General features: G+C 50.3%; 2 protein-coding genes across 2 annotated transcripts in view; one reads left to right on the top strand and one right to left on the bottom strand.

Moving 5' to 3' along the window:
• LOC142466817 (uncharacterized) overlaps nt 1–10,729 on the bottom strand; it is a 37,887-nt gene extending 27,158 nt beyond the window's left edge. Inside the window, exon 1 of the mRNA XM_075572288.1 lies at nt 9,736–10,729. The gene's annotated coding sequence lies outside the window, so the exon portion shown is untranslated. The remainder of the gene's footprint in view (nt 1–9,735) is intronic.
• Nucleotides 10,730–10,835: 106 nt separating this feature from the next.
• Nucleotides 10,836–20,771, top strand: part of LOC142466369 (uncharacterized) — a 77,465-nt gene continuing 67,529 nt past the window's right edge. Inside the window, exons 1-2 of the mRNA XM_075571225.1 lie at nt 10,836–10,915; nt 15,859–16,045. The gene's annotated coding sequence lies outside the window, so the exon portion shown is untranslated. The remainder of the gene's footprint in view (nt 10,916–15,858; nt 16,046–20,771) is intronic.

Below are 20,771 nucleotides of genomic sequence, written 5' to 3'. Positions count from 1 at the left end.
CTGGGTATATCTTCAGGAGGTTGTTGAGCGGCTTGGCCCTTCGGGAGTAGCCCTCCACAAAACGATGGTAGTACCCACAGAAGCAGAGGAACGAGCGTCGCTCCATAACGTTTTCTGGGCGAGGCCAATTTACAACAACTTCTACTTTGGCTGGATCTGTGGCGATTCCCTTGGCTGACACAATGTGTCCCACATAGGTCATGAGGTGTGAAAGAACCGACACTTGTCGAGTGACAACTTCTTTTCCAAGGCGGTCCAATACTTTCAGTAGCCGACCTACATGCTCTTCCAACGTCTTTCCAAAGATGAAAATATCGTCTAGGTAAACTAAGCACTCTTGAGGGTTCATGTCCCCTATCGTCTTTTCCATTAGGTGGTGGAAGGTGGCATACGTGTAAATTGATAAAAGCCTAGGGGACAGACGAAGGCAGTCTTTTCATGATCCTCCTTACTCATTGGTACCTGGTAGTACAAAGATCTTAAGTCCAGAATACTGAACCACTGACTCCCGTTTAAGGCATTGAGAATCTCTTCTATGTGGGGAAGAGTGTACTGATCCGGTATTGTACGATTATTCAGTGTTCGATAATTGATGCACAGTCTCACAGAACCATTATTTTCCCTCACTACTATGATGAATGAGGCGTATGGGCTCCGTGATTCAGTCACGATTCCCGTTTCTTCCATCTCGTGTATTACACCCCTGACATCATCCACAACCCGAGGTGCGATACGGCGAGAGCGCTCTCGGAAGGGGGTAGGGTCACTCAGCAGAATGGTGTGCTGAGCGCTGCGGCTGCACCCCACATCCATCTCACTCATAGAGAACACAGCCCATTGCCCGTTGAACTTGACCATCAGCCGTCTCTCCATTCGTCCGGTGTTACGCTGTGCTCACCACGGACAAGGAGGGACCCCGAAACTGAGGTGAGAGAGGTAACAACTGCACCCACAGCTACGGGGACACGCCTGGAAAGTGGAAAATAGGCGTCTGGAATCGTCTGGGAGTATAAGATAAGTAAGATACTCGCCAGACGAAAAGGGAGGTTCCAGAAGATAGTTGGTACCGAGAGCCTGGGGTAGGTTGGAATCCAAAAGCTGAGGTGAAGGGTCGGAGAGTTCAGGAAGTCAGGGTACAGGCCAACGGTCGAAGTCCAGAGCGGGTCCACAGCCAAGCCGGTTCACAAGGGATCACTAGAAAAGACAAAGAGACAAGAACTGAGGCAGACACGACCGTGGGTAACACAGGTCACACAAAGATATGCTCAGCCAAAGAAGGAATGGCTGAGCAAGGTATAAATAGGAGGAAGGCCCAATAGGAAGAGGAGGAGTGACAAGGGAGCGGCCCCATGAAAGATAGGAATTGGTGGGGAGATAATTGCCACAGCTGCGCTTGATGCGAGGCTTGTGAGCGGTGCACGCGCATCAGGCGTGTGCGCCGCGCGGGAGAGATACTCGTGGCCTGAGCTGGGAGCGGGAACTCCTCCTGAGGGAGGACATAAAAGTCGTCGATCGTGCGTGCGCATGCGCACGTTCAGTAGCCACCGCGGGAAGCGGAGCGGAAGATCCCGCCCGCGGCGGCGAGGGAGCAGGACCGGAGCGTGGGTAGGTAAAGTCATGGGGGGAACCCCCTTAGGGAGGTGTGCTCCCCCGGACCTTACAGTACCCCCCCCTTGAGGAGCGGCCTCAGAACGACTCCAATATGGCTTTTGGGGAAATTTAGAGTGAAAGAGTCTCAGCAGTCTTGGAGCATGTATTTGATGGTAGGGTACCCAAGATCTTTCCTCTGGGCCAAAGCCCTTCCAGTGAACCAGGTACTGCACCGAACCCCTCGTCCTCCTGGAATCCAGAATAGACTGAATCTCAAACTCCTCCTGCCCCTGAACTATGACTGGCTTAGGGTCAATCGGTGTCCTATGGAACCGCGGACTCTGGGACACAGGTTTCAGCAGTGACACGTGGAACACGGAGGGTATCTTCATGGATGGAGGAAGTTCCAGACGATATGCCACAGGATTGATCCGTTCCACTACTGAGAATGGGCCCAAGTACCTGGGAGCCAGCTTGTGGCTCGGAGTCTTCAGTCTAATGTTCTTGGAGGAAAGCCAGACCTTATCCCCAGGCTTGAAGACTGGCGCCTGACGGCGGTGAAGATCTGCCTGTGCCTTTTGTCTATGGGTTGCCTTTCTTAAAGCCTCTTGGATCTTTTTCCAGGATTCCTGAAGATCCCTGATTCGGTCATCGGCCTCTGGAACCCCAGAAGGAACTGAGGTGATGGGCAGCTGACCCGGGTGAAAACCATAATTAATGAAAAAAGGGGATTTCAACGTGGAGCTGTTCTTTAAAGAATTATGGGAGAACTCTGCCCACGGAAGTACATCTACCCAATTGTCCTGGCTGTCCGCGATGAAGCATCGGAGGTATTGCTCCAGAGTCTGGTTCGTTCTCTCGGTTTGCCCATTATTTTGGGGATGATACCCGGAAGAAAAATGGAGGGTGATATCCATCCTGCGAGCGAAGGCCCGCCAAAATTTTGAGACAAATTGTGTACCTCGATCGGATACGATGGAAAGAGGAACTCCGTGAATGCGGAATATTTCCTTAACAAAAACGTCTGCCAGGGTGGCGGAATTGGGTAGGCCTTTAAGGGGGACGAAATGAGCCTGCTTGGAAAAACGGTCCACGACAACCAGAATGGTGTTCATCTCTTTAGAGGTTGGAAGTTCCACCACAAAGTCCATGGACAGATGACTCCATGGGCGTTCTGGTATAGGGAGGGGTTGTAGAAGGCCGTACGGTTTTCTACGAATGGTCTTAACCTGAGCGCAGATTGGACAGGTTTTTACATACTCCAAAATGTCCTGCAACATGGTTGGCCACCAAAAGGTACGACCAATGAGGTCAGAAGTTCTGCTAATGCCTGGGTGACCAGCTGACCTAGAAGAATGACCCCACTCAAGAATCTTCTTAAGGAAGCGTGGAGCTGCATACAGACGGCCGACCGGCACCTTAAGGCCCATCGGGAGGTTAGATTGTGTTGCCATGACCTGATCCAGGATATCAAAAGAGTTGGCCGAAATTATATATTTGGAGGGTAAGATTGTTTCGGAGAAAACTTCGAAATTGTCCTCGAACAGGAATTGACGTGAAAGTGCGTCTGCCTTTTGATTTTTTGAGCCGGGAATGTAAGATATGAGATAATTAAATCTCAAGAAAAAAAGAGACCATCGAGCCTGACGTGCCCCGAGGCGACGTGCACTCTCAATGTAAAGTACATTTTTATGATCAGTAAAGATTGAAATGGGGGTCTCCATTCCCTCCAGAAGATGTCTCCATTCCTGAAGAGCGAGTTTAATAGCCAGGAGCTCTCTGTTTCCGACGTCATAGTTCCATTCTGCCAAAGAATTTTCTTTTGAAAAGAACTCACAAGGATGAAGTTTGGCCTGTGGGGACTGTCTCTGAGAGAGAATGGCGCCAGCACCGACGTCGGATGCATCTACCTCTAAGGTAAAGGGAAGCCCGGGGTCAGGATGACGCAAAATAGGAGCAGAAGCAAAAGATTTTTTGAGGGAGTCGAAAGCTTGGAGAGCTGCAGGAGACCAAACTGCTGTGTTAGCTCCCTTTTTGGTAAGGGCAGTAATGGGGGCCACGGTAGAAGAAAAATTCTTGATGAATTTACGATAGCAAATCCCAAGAATCGCTGTATGGCTTTCAGGGAAGTGGGTTGTGGCCATTCTAAAACAGCTTTGAGTTTGACTGGGTCCATAGAGAAGCCAGTGCTAGAAATGATGTAACCAAGAAAGGGAAGGGAAGAAAGATGAAAATAACATTTCTCTAACTTAGCGTAGAGATGGTTCTCCCGAAGGCGGGACAGGACTAATTTGGTGTGCTGAATGTGGTCGGAGAGGGATTTAGAAAAAATAAGGATATCGTCAAGATATACGATAACGAAGCTATCGAGGAGATCGCGGAAGATCTCGTTGACAAACTTCTGGAAGACCGCCGGGGCATTGCACAGGCCAAAAGGCATGACTAGGTATTCATAATGCCCATCCCGGGTGTTAGAGGCAGTTTTCCACTCATCGCCCTGACGGATGCGGACAAGGTTATAGGCTCCGCGGAGATCAAGTTTGGAAAAAATTGTTGCCCCCTGTAGACGATCGAAGAGTTCGGAAATAAGTGGCAGGGGATAACGGTTATTGATCGTAATTTTGTTAAGACCTCTGTAGTCAATACAGGGGTGCAAGGAACCATCCTTTTTCTTAACAAAACAAAATCCAGCTCCAGCTGGAGATGAAGAATTGCGGATGAACCCCTTCCTTAAATTATCCTGAATATATTCGGCCATGGCCTTGGTCTCGGGTATGGATAGAGGGTAAGAACAGCTCTTGGGTAGGGTAGCACCGGGAAGAAGGTCAAAAGGACCGTCAAAGTCTCTATGGGGAGGTAACACTTCAGAACTTACCTTATCGAAAACGTCCGCCAGACCGTTGGGAGGGAAGTTTTATACTCTGCGGGTAACTCCACTCCGGTACCCTGTTTGGGGGGAAGACAGGTCTTGAGGCACTGGGGGCTCCATCGTATGGGTTCTTTGTTAACCCAATCCAGTTGTGGGTTGTGTAGTTGCAACCAGGGGAGTCCCAGAATCATATCTACCGATGCAGTGTGGATCACGTCCAAGATAATCTTCTCTTGGTGACCGTCCTCCGTGGAGAGGGATAGAGAACAAGTCTCCAGGGAAATAAAAGCTGGTTGGAGTGGACGCCCGTCTATGGCCTCCAGACCAACTGGAACAGCCTTAGATCAGAAGGGAATCACATTTCTATAGGCAAAACTCTGATCAATAAAGTTTCCCTGAGACCCAGAATCTATAAATGCGGAGGCGGGGATCAGGGAGTTATTCCAGGACAGAGAGATAGGCAGCATAATTCGAGTGGGAAGTTCTTTAGGAGAAGAGAGAGGAGAAGAGATTACACCCAACGAGACCCTCTCATACCTTATTGGGTCCTGGCGTTTCCCGGACGCAGGGGACAGCTTACCAGCAGATGACCGGGGTGACCGCAGTAATGGCACAGTCCACCATCTCGTCGGCGCTGTCTCTCAGACGCGGATAGCCGATAACTTCCGAGCTGCATAGGTTCGGGCTCCTCCATGGGTTGGGGAACGTAATGGACGAGACTTCAGCTGGTAGATCGAGAGGAGGTGGTACGAGGAAGAGTGCGTTCAAGTCTTCTCTCTCGTAGCCGCTGGTCCACGCGGATGCAGACCGCAATGAGATCCTCCAATCTGGTGGGTCTCTCCATAGTGGTAAGCTGGTCCTTGATGCCGTCCGACATACCCTGCCAAAAAGCTGCTGAGAGTGAATCATCGTTCCAGGAGGTCTCCGCCGCGATGGTCCGGAAGTCCAAAGCATACTCGGCGACAGGACGAGTACCCTGGGAAATATGAAAGAGGGAAGAATCTGCCGTAATTTGGCGACCAGGCGTATCAAATACTTGCCTGAATTCTCGAAGAAAGCGAGAATAGTCACGCGTCATGGCAGGCTCCCGCTCCCAGATGGGGGATGCCCAGGCTAGGGCCTTTCCGTTCAAGAGGGACATAATATAGGCCACCCTTGAACGTGCAGTAGGAAAGCGCGAAGGAGATAATTCAAATTGAATCTCGCACTGATTAAGAAACCTTCTGCACTCGTGGGGGTCCCCTGCATAGCGGTTGGGAGCCGGGAGACGAGGATCCACAGTCACTGGACAACCCAGAAAGGGAAACGCCGCAGCTGCCATGGCAGAGGGGCCTGGGGAAGACTGCAAGGAGTAGAGTCTAGAGAGCTCCTGCGTCATGGAGGCAAGCTGCGTCTCTAGCTGGAGAAGTCGCTGCATGGGGCTTGGTTGCTCAACCTCTTCGGGGTCCATGTCCGTTGGGCTGAGCATAATGTTACGCTGTGCTCACCACGGACAAGGAGGGACCCCGAAACTGAGGTGAGAGAGGTATAAACTGCACCCACAGCTACGGGGACACGCCTTGAAAGTGGAAAATAGGCGTCTGGAATCGTCTGGGAGTACAAAATAACTAAGATACTCGCCAGATGAAAAGGAAGGTTCCAGAAGATAGTTGGTACCGAGAGCCTGGGGGTAGGTTGGAATCCGCAAGCCGAGGTGAAGGGTCGGAGAGTTCAGGAAGTCAGGGTCAGAGTCGAAGTCCAGAGCGGGTCCACAGCCAAGCCGGTTCGCTACACAAGGGATCACTAGAAAAGACAAAGAGACAAGAACTGAGGCAGACACGACCGTGGGTAACACAGGTCACACAAAGCTATGCTCAGCCAAAGAAGGAATGGCTGAGCAAGGTATAAATAGGAGGAAGGCCCAATAGGAAGAGGGGGAGTGACAAGGGAGCGGCCCCAGGGAAGATAGGAATTGGTGGGGAGATAATTGCCACAGCTGGGCTTGATTCAAGCCTTGTGAGCGGTGCACGCGCATCAGGCGTGTGCGCCGCTCGGGAGAGATACTCGCGGCCTGAGCTGGGAGCGGGAACTCCTCCTGAGGGAGGACGTAAAAGTCCTCGATCGTGCGCGCGCATGCGCGCGTTTAGTAGCCACCGCAAGAAGCGGAGCAGAAGGAAGATCCCGCCCGCGGCGGCGAGGGAGCAGGACCGGAGCGTGGGTAGGTAAAGTCGCGGGGGGAACCCCCTTAGGGAGGTAACGTTGAATCTCCCAAGTTGAAATCCAGGTCAGCTGATTGCCCGGACACTGCAGCTGTGTTCACCTAAGGCATCGTTTCTACGGGACTAACAGGATATATACAGCCCAATTTCTGACCGACATCAAGAGCCATGGTGAATGGAGAAATATTCTGGACATATACATAAGTTGCCATTCGATGCACTCCCCCTGGAGGAATTTCAGGAGGTCAGAATTTCAGGAGGTCAGTCTGGCGCACCGATAATAAAGGACCCCGTGCTGATCTAGGGACAAAATTAGACAGCAGTGTTCTAACAAGAGGGGGTGGAGGTTGAGGCTACTCAAAGGCAGTTCTCCAACCTCTTGCAGGAAGGATCGGATGATGGTTTGCACTATATCCGTGTTGGTCCTCAGAATAATCGGATATTTAGGCTGTTCCTGGGGCTCGGGACACACTAGAGTGTCCACATACATAGGGTGCATCTTCCCGGTGTTCAGATGGATGATTTCCAGCCGTACCTTTATGATCCCATCAATGGGATAGTCCTCGTTGCTCAGCCCCCTCACCGTCATATGTTCCGCCGACTGCAAAGTATGCCACTGTAGGTGTTGATTGTAAAACCCCCGGTATATGATGGTGACTTGGGACCCAGTGTCTAGCAGGGCAGATGAATATACACCATCCACTACAACACGTATAATGGGTGCGGGTCCTACACGATTGCAAGGGTCCAAGGGGGAAGGTCCGTCGTCCAGGCTCTGTCCAGAGGGTTCATCCGAAGGCGGGGGTCGCAAGTTCCTCCGATTAATCAGTCGGTTCGGCTTCAGCAGCATACACCACGCAGACCATCACGTTAGGGTTAAAATTCTTGGGAGATATGTTGTATGGTGCTCAATAGAAAACAGCAAAAAACGTGATAAAATCTTGAAGAGATGGAATTAACCCAATAAATGAAGGTAACCAATGATTCCGAAAGATGTAAACTGGTAAACTATGATCCCACCTTGAGAAAGGACTTTTGTTAGTTCGAAACGCGTTGGTGTGGTTGTTTTTTTGTTCTTCATCCATTAAAATAAGCTTCAATTTTTATCATGGGAACGCATCCTTGTTTTTTATCCTGGCTCAGCCAGTTTTGGATATAGTGCTCCGTTTTTCTTTCTTCCTTTGTTCATTAAAATTCTTGGGGGAAGGGCTTCTTTCTCTGTCTTCCTTCTCAGTACAGTTATAGGAGAGGTGACCCTTCTTACCACACTTGTAGCAGACGATTTTCCCGGGTGTCGTATGGGTGCCGTAGGTAGGAGATGCCCTCTGGGAGGGTTTTGGCTTGTCTACCGCTGACTTAGTGGCTGAGTCCTCCTTCTTTTCATTGGACCCCTTACGTTTTGGTGTAGAAGGCCCCTTTGGTTTCTGGTGGGAGTGTAACAGATTATAGGCTTCATGCACTTTCACATGTCGCAATAATCCTGTGAATGTGGGAGGGCTCCCTTGTATGATGTTGCAGCGAATCATATTGGCTATGGGGTGATTCCGGCTTGAACCCCGCAAATACTGTTTATGAAGGGCCTCATCCATCTCGGAGGCGGGGAATCAGCTTTCGGTTGAGCAGGGTCTCTAGGACCAATTGAATGCGGTGAATGAATGCTGACAACTCATCTCCCTCGTTCTGGTAGAGGGCATAGTACCTTGCCCAGATTGTTCCTTCATCTTCTGCCAACCCGTACGCTTCCAGCAGGAAATCCACTAACATCCGAGGCGTCAAGTCTGGGTATTGCTTCCGATGGATGGCTACGATGGTAGAAGCGGGTGGCCTAAGGCATTCCATGATGCGCTGCCTCTTTACAGTGTCCGTGCAAAGCCATTCTTCCAATACTTTTAGCGTATGTTCTTTCCAAGAGTCTATCCCTTCTTCCCCAAGAGGTGTTGGAAGGACCCCAGAGAAGGCTTTGAGCTTCTGATAATTTTGGGCCTGGAACAACATGGTCAGCAATTCCACTAATTGCGGCAGGGTCACCCCATTACAGAGCCTTCACTGATGGGCCTGGTGCTCAGCCCAGAGATGGGGGCAGGCATAGAGGGCGGACTTTTGGCCCAACTGTTAGCTCCTTCGAGAGCGCTTGGGGTAAAGGAGACTCTGGGAGGGAGAGGGTCTACTCTGTTAGGAGTACTGGACACCGGTGCAGTAGGCTGCCAGTTACTGGCGGAAGGTTCGTCGTGAACCTGTTTGGTCTGTGGAGAGTACACTGATGTAAACATCTCCCTTATTTCAGGTAAGTCTGAGTATATGAGGGGGTAGCCTTCTGGCGGGGCCTCCGGGGCTTGAAAGTCAAGGAGGCAGTTTCCCGGCATATATCCTGTCCCACTATCAGTAGTATGGCACTCCAATGGAAGGGGGAGTAAAACTCTCGTCCCCGTACCTGCACTTGGTCTAGGCCCAGGAGCTTCTTTAGGGAGTCCCGGATTTCACTTTCCTCTACTAGAGCTGGGATGCTCCCTATAGCCACTACGTAACTGGGCGGTTCTCTGACCTTGAAGGCCCAGGCATGGACCTCATGACTTGAAGGAGATAACATGATTCTGATGATCCCACAGTTATTCAGCACCCCAGGTCTGAGATCTCAGCAGCGCCTCCAAATGTTGCCCTTATACCCCCTGGGTACTGAAGCTACCTGTGCTGCTGTCACCTGTTCGGCTAACAAGAGGCCTGAGCGTCCGCCACTGGGAGCCTGCGGTATATTTATCGCCTAGGTGCAGCGCCTCCACTGGCGAGGGATCCCAACGGGGTGGGAGGAGCCCCTCTCCGGAACCAATAAACACAGTAATTGCACACTGATATATGATAACAGTATATACTATGCACAGAATATATATCACCCACATAACCACATAACACAGCCCCACAAGGTATCTCCCCACAGTAACAACTCACGACTGTAAAACTCAAAATTCTGGAGTGCCTGGGCATTTAACTACCGAGTGTCCACCAGCTATCCCTCCCCCAAAGAGTGTGTGTGGGATAGCACGCTTCCCGGTGTTGAGGCCTGTTGGTCACGTGGTTTAATACCTCCCTGGTCTTAGTCCAGACCAGGACAAATAGTAGAACTCCTCAGATCAGCGACGTGGTTCTGCGCCGCAATCTGCTGGTCCTTTTCTGGGTGAATCCTTAGGTGGATGCCTCTGGAGGGGTCTCCAGCTGGAGTGTGCCCCTATAAATTGTCTCTATCAAGAAGTCTTGGTATGCTCCCATGCAACAGGCCGCACTTCTCCTTCAGGCAACATGCCCTGCAACATATCTCTCACTCTTACTACTGGGGAAGGGTCCCTAGCTGAGGCCTTTCCCTACAGTATCCAATTTTCACAATATCTACTGGGGCTCAAGGGATCTATCTGGGACCTTGGGGGATATCTGGCCCAGTCCAAAGGAACACTGCTCCCTGGACCCTACCTGCACCCTCTCTGTCCGGATCCCAACTGCGTTCCCAGCGCACGAAAATGTATATCTTCCCCTTCCAGGGGAAACAGCAGTCCCATTGGCTGTCGTGGGTCACATGGTCAATCTCCCTAAGCAGTATGGGAGTTGTAGTTCCCCACAGAGCCCTTCTCTATTGCTGCCGCATGCGCTATCTACACTGCGCATGCACGACCCATTCAATGGCCGCCGCAACCTCCGCAATGCGCGGGCACTCCAACATGGCGGCGCCTGCGAAGGGAGCCGCCGGTGAGCCCAATGCCCTCCCCCGCAACATCCCCCTGCAGCAGCGGAGGTAAGGAAAGGGAACGGAAGATCGGGGGACCACTTCAAAGTGACAGACAGTTACGCAGTGACACACACACACACACACACACACACACACACACACACACACACTAACAGCTTCCAAGTGACACACACACACAGTGACTGCTTCCCAGTGACAAACAGACACAGAGAGACAGCTACCCAGCGACACACACACAGTACCCTTCCAAGCCTGTCACTCACAGCAGCACGGACCGTACACACAAAAAGTGTGCGTCACGTGTACGAGCGTTCACGCACTAGATTACGGACCTAATATACACAGTATGTGATCCGTTTAAGTCTAAAAACTACAACTCCCATGATCCCCTTAGTGTGAGCATGCGCAGTAGGACACAGAGCTGTGACCTGGATGTAGTCAGTGTCTCCACTTCCGGGAAAGTGAACCTGAGACTGTAGCAGAGAGGAGAGATCAGAGCACAGCCGCCTGTGGCAATGCCGAGAGGTAGGGAGGAGGTGTGTGTGTCAGTCAGTTAGTCAGTGTGTGTGCAGGTCAGTGGCTCTGTGTGTGTGTTTGTCTGTGCAGGTCAGTGGCTGTGTGTCTGCACATCAGAGGCTGTGTGTCTGTGCAGGTCAGTGGCTTTGTGAGTGTCTGTGCAGGTCAGTGGCTTTGTGAGTGTCTGTGCAGGTCAGTGTCTGCAGGACAGTGGCCTTGTGAGTGTGTGCTGGTCTGTGTGTGCAGGTCTGTGTGAGTAGGTCAGTGGCTGTGTGTCTGCAGATCAGTGGCTGTGTGAGTCTCTGCACAGGTGAGTGTCTGTGTGTCTGCACATCAGTGTCTATGTGTCTGTGCTGGTCTGTTTGTGTGGGTGTCTGTACGTGGTCAGTGGCTGTGTGTCTGTTGGTCTGTCTGTGTGAGTGTCTGTACATTCAGTGGCTGTGTCTGCACATCAGTGGCTGTGTGTCTGTGCTGGTCTGTCTGTGTGAGTGTCTGTGTAGGTCAGTGGCTGTGTATCTGTGCAGGTCTGTCTGTGTGTGTGTGTGTGTGTGTGTGTGTGTGTGTGTGTGTGTGTGTGTGTGTGTGTGTACGTGGTCAGTGGTCAGTGGTGTGTGAGTGTCTTTGCAGGTCAGTGGCTGTCTGTCTGTGTGTGTCTGTGCAGGTCAGTGGCTGTGTGTCTGTGCAGGTCAGAGAGAGAATGGAGTAGGGGGGAATAGAATGGGGGGAGTGAGAAGGGAGGGGGAGAGAGAATGGGGGGAGATATAAAGAATAGAGATGGGGAATGAGAGGGAGAGAGCGAGAGAATGGGGGAGTGGGGTGGTAAGGGAGAGGATGGGGGGAGGGAAGGGAGAGTGGGTGGAATGGGGGATGGGAAGGGAGAGTGAGAATGGGGAGGGAGAATCAGGAGGGAAGGGAGAGAGAGAATGGGGGAAGGGTGAGAGAAAATGGGGGGAGGGTGAGAGAAAATGGGGGGAGGGTGAGAGAAAATGGGGGAGGGATAGAGAAGGGGGGGAAAGTAAAGAGAGTATGGGGGAGAAGGTAGAGAGAGCATGGGGGAGAAGGTAGAGAGAGAATGGAAGGAGGTAGAATGAATAATACAGCATCAATGGTGACACTATTAGATAAATATAATTATAATATTCATTTTTTAGTAATGTCATTTGTACTAATAATTTTTTTATGTGTCCCGGTTTTTTATTTTCAAAATCTGGTCACCCTACTACCACACCCTTTATTTGCCTCCCATGTACTTATCTGCGTGTGGTTATTTTTCCTTATCCACTAGTTTATAGGTATCATTGTCCTTTAACAATCTATAGATTTCATTAAGGTATTTGTCCCTGTCTAACACAACTGTTCCACCGCCCTTGTCAGCAGTTCTGATCACTATTTGATCATTATCCAAAAGCTCTTTTAGCGCTTGACTTTGGGACCTGGATAGGTTGTGTCTGAGCCTCATATCACTTTGTTTGGATTCTAACTTATCTAAATTCTTCTGTACAAGTGACTGAAAAGTTTCAATAAAATTACCTTTGCAAAATGTAGGATTACATTTCGACTTCTCTCCTTGCTCGCTAGCCTAAGCACTCCTTTTCCTCTCACCCCACACAAGTCTTTCCACGTTTTAGGAACGCAGGGCCACATGTTTCGAAGCCTTATTTAACCAGAGGCAGCTGTTGACATTATGGATAATTTTGGTTGCTGTCACCTACACTACTTTACCTAGTTTACTGGGCAGCTAATGCCAAATCTATATTCTCCAGACTATTACTATGACCATTACCATCACTTATTGTCTTTCCAAATCCTTTCAAAACCTCCCGAAACTACTGAAGAAACAGAAATATTAATTTTATTTATCCCCCAAACAGCTTGTCAAATTATTTCCCCTATATCCCCTCAAGAGAAGAGTTACCAGTCTCACATGGTTTCTCTTACTGTGTTTCTATTGCTGTTTGTGTTCTGTATCCCCTTCCTCCCACTCCATTTATTTGCCTCCCAGGTACTGATCTGCAGGGGGTTATTATTCCTTATCCACTTTGCCTCCTCTGTTTACCAAACACTAGATTCACTAAAGTGCAATAGCCTCAATTGCACTTTAACAGCTACTCAAGTAAATGGCAATGCAACTGTTCTTTACCAATTTATATTTACATACATATATACACACACACACACACACACACACACACACACACACACACACACACACACACACACACACACACACACACACTCTTACATCACTAACATTCAGGGACTATTTAACACCTCAAGTCATAAATCGTATACTACACAGGGGGGGGCGGGGTGTTAGGTTTCAGTCACAGATGACATTCGTACAGTATATGCACTGTTTTTAAGTTTAACCTTGCTGCTTTATTCAATGTACCATCGCCGGAAGAAGAAATCAGTGTATCTCAAAAGCTCACACAAATAAAAGCATTTCGTTAGCCACAGAACAGTATTGTCTATGTCTAACACGGTACCGATACCTCTACATACATACATACATACATACATATATATATATATATATATATATATATATATATACATGCACACACATAATATGTGTATACAGATGCAGAGGCCGTTATTCGAACATTTCTCGAACTGAATTTCGAGACTGTCCCGAGATTCTCTCAAAATTTGCTGCGGCAGATTAATGGCCCATCGGATTAACACAGCAGGGGTCCCTGCTATGTGAGTCCTCCCGGAGTCTGCCTGTCTGTAAGAGACACGCAGTAAGAGAGAGGCTGAATCAGTCACTCTAATGGCGCGCCTCTCACAGGCGCTCGCATGGTTTTATTAAAATTCTAACACCACAGTATTGTAGCAGGGGGTCTCCGGAGATGAACCACATTCATTTCAGGTCCGAGACCCCCTGCTTCCTGAGATACAGGCCCCGTTATGGGGTGCCGGTATCTCTTATGCATGGAAATTTCTCGTGTCACGTGATCGGGACATTTAAATGCATAGGAGATACCGGCACCCCATAATGGGCCTGTATCTTGGGAAGCAGGGGGTCCCTGGACCTGACATCAATGCGGTTCTGCTCTGAGGACCCCCTGCTCATCTACACTAGTCATAAATTTAAATTTAAATATGTAGTAAGCACCAATACACAACCCACCCTCTGTGTCCCTACATAAAACCAATATTTATTTTTATAGACACAGGATTAATACCACAGGATGGCGGGGGTCCCTGGGTGGTCCCCACGGGTGTCCGCAGGCCCCACAGTGTGGGTGTCTGGGGGCCCTTGGGTGGTCCCTGCTAGGCTCTGTGGGCCTCCAGGTGGTTCCTTTATTTAAAAAAAATAAACATGGTCTACATTTCAATAAATACACCTTTCCCCCTTCCCCCCCAACACATACAGTAATGGGCAAAATAACTATTATACAGATATGGATAATAGATTATTTGCCCATAATTAAACACAACATTAGCCAGCCAGCATAAATAAAGTAAATAAAAACCGTTCTACTTACCCCTGCCAATGGGAAGGGCGTCCTTGTCAGCTTACTGCAGGGCTATGTCCTCCGTTGCCAGAAAGCATACATAATAAATACAATCTAATGGCCCCTTGATCACCTTAGTGGTTAATAACCGCTATAGTAATTAAGGGGTTAACCCATCCTGCCCCGCTACCCACCCCGGAGGCCTAACTACCCACCCTGAACCATCTATACCCATCTTGTACCCATTGATTGTTATAGTAGTACATCATACCCATATAAGATGGGCATGATAAGCTACTATAGCAGTCAATTGTCACTCTAATACAAAAGCCTGAAGGTCCAAAATACACAATAATAAAACCTATGCAACAAGCACCTAAACCCCAAACTGTAAAATTAAAAGCAATAGGCAGTCAATCAATTACCTAATTAAAACCACTCAATTAAAGAAATAAAACCACTAACCAATCAATTAAAGAATTCACACCACTAGCCAAACAATACATTTCATATATAAAAGCAGTAACCAACACATCAATTAATTAATATAACCAATAGGCAACGCATAATATAAACCAGTAGCCAACAAAAAGCTATAAATAAAAATGTTCAACAATCTGTAAAAAAATTCAAATCAAAATAAGCCATCACAATTAAAACAATTTTATCAAAACAATAAACATACATAGAAAATATAACAGTCAACTGAAGAAATGCATTTGCCAAACAATGCATTGGCTATTACTGTATTCATCTGTACCCTAAACAGGTACAGATTAATACATTAGCAGCCAATGGGCACCGCTGCATTCTATCACAACACACACAACACACTCATATCACAACCAACACAGACACAACAAACACACACACACAACCAACACAGGCACAACACACACTAAATCACAACCAACACAGACACAACACACTCAATCACAACACACACACAATCACAACCAACACAGACACAACACACACACTCAATCACAACCACCACAGACACAACACACAATCACAACACCCACACACAACACATACTCAATCACAACCAACACAGACACAACACACGCAATCACAACACCCATACACACAGCACACACACTCAATCACGACCAACACAGACACAACACACACATAATCCCGCCCCCACAGCAAGGCCCCCCCCGCAGCAAGCCACAGCACAGAGAAGCAGCAGCATGGAGCTTTTAGCTGCCCGCGCATAGCTCTGCCCGCCCCAGGTTTCGCCGTACGCAGCCTGCCCCCCCTTAAATAATTTTGCTCCCCCACAAGGGGGCGCACCCCCCCCTCCCCCAGTTTGCGCACCGCTGGTATATACATTGCTCTCCATTAACTTCTGTTCACCTCATAAACTGTAGAGAAGAAAGAAAAGAAGTCACATTATTAACAACGTGTATCTTTTTCAGCTCTTTTTTTTTTCTTCTTTTTTTTTCTTCTACTTTGAGACCTCACTAACTGTCCCAATTTTAGGTTTATAAATTGTGTGAGAAACGAGGAAGAACAGAACCTTGTGGCGTTCCAGTACCACAGGAAAATCTACTACAGCACCTGCACAGACCTCCCCCCACACACAGAGCTCCTGGTCTGGATATGAATATGGGAAAGAGCTTGGTATCAAGTGGGGTTTTGCTGTGGAAAATTAACGCGCCAACACAAGGTAAGCAGGAATGTATGTGTTTATTTATATAGCGCCATTAATGTACATAACGCTTCACAGTAGTAATACACGTGGCAATCATATAAATAACAGATCATGGGAATAAGTGCTTCAGACTTAAAAATGAACATTTAGGAAGAGGAGCCCCTGCTCCTAAGAGCTTGCAATCTAATTGGTAGGTAGGAAGGACGTACAGAGACAGTAGGAGGGCATTCTGGTAAGTGCCTCTGCAAGAGGCCAAGCTTTATGTATCAGGTGTGTAGTATTAGCCGCGTAGCTACTCATATGCTTCGTTAAACAGGTGTGTTTTACCGTGGTTCTTAAAGGTGGATAGAGAGGGTGCTAGTTGGGTGTTAAGGGGAACGGCATTCCAGAGGTGTGGGGCAGTCTGTGAGAGGTTTAAGGCGGGAGACGACTTTAGATACAAAGGGATTAGAGAGAAGACATCGTTGAGCGGAACGCAAGAGTCGGGATGGTGCATAGCGAGAAATTAGGGCTGAGATGTAATGAGAGACAGAAGAGTGTAAAGCAGGTCTGCACAACATACGGCCCGCGGGCCGCATGCGGCCCGCCCGGCCTCTCTGTGAGGCCCGCGATGAGATTTAAAAAAAAAAAACTTAAAAAAAAAATGGCGGCGATTCCCCGCGGTCCCGGGGGTGATGTGAGGTGCATTGAGATGAGGTGCAGGGGGGGTGAGGTGCAGGGGAGGTGAGGTGCAGGGGAGGTGAGGTGCAGGAAGGGTGATGTGAGGTGCAGGTGGTGAGGGGGGGGGTGATTGGAGGTGCAGGGGGGGTGATTGGAGGTGCAGGGGGGTGATTGGAGGTGCAGGGGGGGTGATTGGAGGTGCAGGGGGTGATTGGAGGTGATTGGAGGTGCAGGGGGGGTCATTGGAGGTGCGGGGGGGTCATTGGAGGTGCAGGGGGGGTCACTGGAGGTGAAGGGGGGTCATTGGAGGTGCAGGGGGGGTCATTGGAGGTGCAGCGGGGGTCATTGGAAGTGCAGGGGAGGGTGGTTGGAGGTGCAGGGGGGTGATTGGAGGTGCAGGGGGGATGATTGGATGTGCAAGGTGGGAGAGTGATGTGAGGTGCAGGGGGGAGAGTGATGTGAGGTGCAGTGGGGGAGAGTGGTGTGAGGTGCGGGGGGGGGAGAGTGGTGTGAGGTGCGGGGGGGGGAGAGTGATGTGAGGTGCAGGGGGGGAGAGTGATGTGAGGTGCAGGGGGGGGAGAATGATGTGAGGTGCAGGGGGGGAGAATGATGTGAGGTGCAGGGGGGGAGAAGGATGTGAGGTGCAGGGTGGGGTGGGATGTGTGTGGTGTGCAGGGGGGTATTGTGTGTTTGTGGAGAGGGAGTATTATTTGTGTGGGTGAGGGGGAGAGATGGGGGTATGAGAGATAGATGGGGAGTATCGCAAAGGTTGATAGTGAGGGGTTCTGGGGGAGATATGAGGATGATGATGAGAGGTGCTGGAGGAGAGATGATGATGATGATGATGATGATGATGATTTTACCCGTGCGACCCAAAAAAATTTCCTTGGAGCTTTTCGGCCCTTCTCGCTTTACAAGTTGTGCAGGCCTGGTGTAAAGCTTTAAAAGTGAGGGGGAGAATTGAGTGTGAGATGCAGGATTGGATAGGAAGCCAGGAGAGTGATTTCAGCAGGGGAGACGCTGAGACAGATTTAGGAAAGAGTAGAGTGATTCTGGCAGCAGCGTTTAGGATAGATTGTAGGCGGCACAGGTGAGAGGCAGGAAGGCCGGACAGCAGGAGGTTACAGTATTGTGACAGGAGTGAAAGGGCGTATCTTTGTAATATTGCGGAGGAACAAGCAACAGGTTTTAGTTACGTTTTGAATGTGAGAGAGGAGTCAAAGTGTGACTGCTAGGCAGTGTGCTTGCGCTACTGGGTGTATGACAGAACTTCCAACAGTAATGTGGAAGGAGGTAGTGGGGCCAGGTTTGGAATGAAATATGAGGAGCTCTGGGATATGTGTGTTGTGTGGTTTTTACATCTCTATTATCTTATTTATATTAAATTGCAAAGATTGATAGATCTGCATACACTATTACGTGTCAACTAGAACTTAATATCACTAAACCTGACTTGAGTCAAAGGGCCGGATACATCAAGCTGCGGTAATCAAAAATGCTGTATTACCGCTCATAAAAAAAGTGCCTTATTATCGTGCCATGAATCAGCGTTGCAACGCCAAAATAAAGCACTTTTTATCGGACCTGTTAAAAGCAACGGATCTGATAAAAAAACAGGCATAATGCTGCATTTTCAAGTAAAAACTGTCGGACCCGTTAAAAGTATTGGATTTGATGAAAACCAGGCATAATAATGCATTTTCAAGTAAAAACTGCCATACATCAAGTTCCGATATTTATCCGAACGGGATGAACGGCAGAAATACCGCAAATCTTTTAGCACCTACTCCAGGCTGGCGTTAGCCCTGTCTTTCCTATGTATATGATGGCCAATATACTGCCCATTACATACATAGGCAAGATGAGCTAAACCAACACGGCATCTACTATATATTTCTGAAAGCACTGTATGTCTGCATGGCCTGTGTCCCTAGCGGCAATCTCATTGGTCCCTTGGCCCGCCCGCCCCCGCACACCTCTCATTGGCCTGAGGTCGGAGTGACGGGCCAAAGGACACACAGGGAGACACACACACACCTCTCTCTGTCCTCTCCCCCCCCCCATCACACTCACCTCCCTCTCCACTCACCTCCCTCCACCTCCCGCTCCACTCACCTCCCTCTCCACTCACCTCCCGCTCCACTCACCTCCCTCTCCACTCACCTCCCTCCCGCTCAACTCCCTCCCCGGCGTGGGGACAGGCAGTGGGCAGGGCAGCCTGCCGCTGCCTCCACTCACCTCCCGCTCCACTCACCTCCCCGGCGTGGGGACAGGCAGTGGGCAGGGCAGCCTGCCGCTGCCTCCACTCACCTCCCGCTCCCTCCACTCACCTCCCACTCCCTCCACTCACCTCCCGCTCCACTCACCTCCCCGGCGCGGGGACAGGCAGTGGGCAGGGCAGCCTGCCGCTCCCTCCACTCACCTCCCGCTCCCTCCACTCACCTCCCGCTCCCTCCACTCACCTCCCACTCCACTCACCTCCCCGGCGCGGGGACAGGCAGTGGGCAGGGCAGCCTGCCGCTGCCTCCACTCACCTCCCGCTCCCTCCACTCACCTCCCGCTCCCTCCACTCACCTCCCGCTCACCTCCCTCCCGCTCACCTCCCTGGCGCGGGGACAGGCATTGGCCAGGGCAGCCTACCGCTGCCACGCGGCACCTAAGATGGCGGCGGACGGAAGGACCCCTTCCTCCCTCGCGGACTAACTAACATGGCGGCGGCCAGAAGGAGAGGTGAGTGTGTGTGAGTGTGAGTGTGTGTGAGAGTGTGAGAGTGTGAGTGTGTGAGTGTGTGAGTGTGTGAGTGTGAGTGTGTGAGTGTGTGTGTGTGTGTGTGTGTGTGTGCCACAGCGTGACAGTGTGTGTGTGTGGGACATTGTGTGTGTCTGTGTGCGTCTGTGTGTGTGTTACACTGTGTCTCAGACACTGTAGAGTGGGGACCGGAGCTACACATGGGGGGGGTGGGGGGCGGGGGGGTCAGGAGCGGAGAAAGATACAGGGGGAGTGGAGAGGAGGGACCCGTCAATTTAAAGCAAACCAACCCCCCTCCTGTCCACTGCCCCCCCTCCTGTCCACTGTCACCCCCCCTCCTGTCCACTCTCCCCCCCTCCTGTCCACTGTCACCCCCCCCTCCTGTCCACTGTCACCCCCCTCCTGTCCACTCTCCCCCCCCCCTGTCCACTCTCCCCCCCCTCCTGTCCACTCTCCCCCCCCTCCTGTCCACTCTCCCCCCCTCCCATCCCCTCCTGTCCACTGTCCTTTCCACTGTCCCCCCCCCCCCCCTGTCCACTCTCCCCCCCCCTCCTGTCCACTTTCCCCCCCTCCCATCCCCTCCTGTCCACTGTCCTTTCCACTGTTCCCCCCCCCCACCCGGCCACTGTCCCCCCCCCTCCCCCTGGCCACTGTCCCCCCCTCCTTTCCACTGTCCCCCCCCTCCTGTCCACTCTCCCCCCCCTCCTGTCCACTGTCCCCCCCTCCTTTCCCCCGTCCCCTCCCCTCCTTTTCCCCCCCTTTCCCCCCCCCCCCTTTTCCTAGCGCTAAATGTAACTCACGGGCAACGCCGGGTCTCTCAGCTAGTAGATGATAAAATAGTTCTTAAAATACATTACAGTACATATTAACATTTAGTAGGCCACGGTTCAACTAGTCATCAGTTTCCATGACTAGCTGACCACAAAGGGGATAATATAAACATTACATTACACTACCTACCCCCCTTTGCCACCTTAGTGGCTAGTAAAGCATGGTTAGTTCTTGATTTGTCCCTCAGACATAATCAATACACTAAGGGAACTATTCTAATAGGTTTGATAACTTTGCTCCCATCTCGACGATGTGGCATGTTCCCACCGAACGGTTTGTCATTTGTGTTATCACGGTATTCATAAAGAATTTGAAACCATCTCAAACCATGAGGTAGGAAAATGCCAATACCGTTTTGACTTGGCAACAATGTGAACTCAGATCTTTTCTAAGTTATCGCCCGTACGATCTGGCCACAGTCTGTAAGAGCTGCACAGAGAGAGCCGCATCTCCCTGCGCAGCCCTCACAGGCGATCGCAGTGTTTTTATTTAAATTTTAATA

The sequence above is a fragment of the Ascaphus truei genome, chromosome 15 (genome assembly GCF_040206685.1).
Source record: "Ascaphus truei isolate aAscTru1 chromosome 15, aAscTru1.hap1, whole genome shotgun sequence".
NCBI classification, from domain to species: Eukaryota; Metazoa; Chordata; class Amphibia; order Anura; family Ascaphidae; genus Ascaphus; species Ascaphus truei.
This window is presented reverse-complemented; position numbering and strand designations above follow the sequence as displayed.